A 2,139-nucleotide genomic window follows, 5' to 3' on the forward strand; every position below is an offset into this window, starting at 1 on the left:
TAGGTACATTATACACAGAAAGCTTTCACAATGATCTCTTTTACTAGATTTGGTTAGTAGATTAAAAAAAACTCGCTCTAAATCTCGCTCCAAAAGTTTGCTCTAAACCTCTACTCTAAAAACTTATAGTGACTTATATGCCACAGAATTTTTAAAAATTATGAATTAAAAAACCAAAACTTAACTAAAACTTTAATTTGGATACACAATTTGAATTTTAAAGTTTTAGTTAAGTTTTGGGTTTTTTATTTAAATTTTAAAATTCTGTGCATATAAGTCACTATAGTTTTTGAGTAGAGGTTTAGAGCAAACTTTTGGAGCGAGATTTAGAGCGAGTTTTTTTTTAATCTACTAACCAAATCTAGTAAAAGAGATCATTGTGAAAGCTTTCTGTGTATAATGTACCTATACATCTCCCTCTTTTTGTCTCCCTTGTCTCTTTCACCTCTTTCATTCTCTCTCTCTCTCTCTCTCTCTCTCTCCTAGGTGCCTATCAAATTCTGAATACTTTGACTAGATTTGAAATTGAAACAATTTCAAAGCATTACACATCTCTCTTTCGATCTGCCACCCTCTGTGTGTGTGTGTGTGTGTGTGTGTGTGTGTGTGTTACATTTGTTCATTCTTGTTGTTATTATTGAGTTATGGGGCCGGCTTGTCATCTCCACACATGTATTCATGGGTGATCGCCGATAATATTTGCATGCCACATTTAGTGAAGAGGGAGAGAGAGAGAGAGAGAGAGGAGAGAGAGAGAGAGGAGAGAGAGAGAGAGAGAGATAGAGCATACTTACTGTCGGCCAAGTGTGGGCACCCATATGTGCATGGCACGACTCACATAAGGGTCTATAACCCTAACTTTTTCTTATTCTTGAATGTATGGTTTGCTTGCTCTCCTTCTCTCCCGTGTAGACTCCTGTTGTGTGTGAGTGTGAGAGAGAGTGTGAGTGTGTGTGTGTGTGTGTGTGTGTGTGTGTGTGTGTGTGAGAGAGAGAGAGAGAGAGAGAGAGAGAAGGAGAGAGAGAGAGAGGGCAAGCAAGCAATGATACGACAACCACAATCTTCTTCTTCACGACGACGTAAGATTTGTAAATCAGCGGCTATACATAGGTGAGTGACACACCGTCTGTCGTAAGCTTCCCTGCACATCGGGTGTGTGCTTGCAGCTTTAATGGCTCTCACATGGTGCAGATCAAGTTCCTTGCGATTCGACATTTTTGGTGCCGTTTTGGGGAGGCACTGTGTGTCAAGCTCTAGACATAGTTGTTTTCTATTTTTGCAGCTTTCTATCTTTTGCTCTTTTTTATAGATCTGTTGTTGTAGCATTGTAGATTTACTATTTGGCTTAGAAAAGGTTTAAGGTCAAGGTAGGTTTGTGTTTTTTTGTATAAATTCTCTACCTCTTTTGCAAAATTTTCAATGTTTTTCACTATTTTTTTTATTTTTATACTTTACAGCAATTTTCTGCATTTTCTACACTAAAAATGGTTTTTTTTTTCAAAATTGGAGCAATTTATGTAAATTTTTCATTTTTGTTTTTAAGTTTCTGAGAATAAAAAGACAAAACACTGCACAACTGGCCAAGGAGATTTGACCCAAGAATTTTTTTGGCTGGAAAAAAAGTTGAAAAGAAAAATCCCCAATTGTCCTTGAGCCCGAGCACGGTCTTGGTCTTGGTCTAATGATATATATGAAACATGGTTTCATATATATACCCTACTCTTTGAAAGGTAAAACGGGGAATGTGGGATAAGGGCTCCTCCTTTTCCCTCCACTAGCTTTCTTAGACTTTCCCTCTCTTGCCTACATGTCCAAGTAGAAATCAACTATTTTGGACATTACAAGGGGGGCTTCCAAGAACCAAATTGGGTGTTGTAAATCACTCCATATTTCTCTAAACAATATGTTTGTTTAGAGCTATCACATGCCCAATTCCACATTACACACCTCAAAAAATTAATAAAATCAAGCACAAAAAACGACCAAAATAGCTAGTGGTGAGGCCTCTTTGGGTACTTGTCAATGCCTTAAGGGTAGGAACGTCACATGTATCTACACTCCAATAGATTCCTAGAGTCTGAAAGACTTGAGAGTGCTTCAAATTATGCGGGCACTTACTATCCACCCACGTTAGGTTCC

This window comes from Adiantum capillus-veneris, unplaced genomic scaffold (genome assembly GCF_014529385.1).
Source record: "Adiantum capillus-veneris isolate H3 unplaced genomic scaffold, ASM1452938v2 Hic_scaffold_262, whole genome shotgun sequence".
In the NCBI taxonomy this organism is placed as follows: domain Eukaryota; kingdom Viridiplantae; phylum Streptophyta; class Polypodiopsida; order Polypodiales; family Pteridaceae; genus Adiantum; species Adiantum capillus-veneris.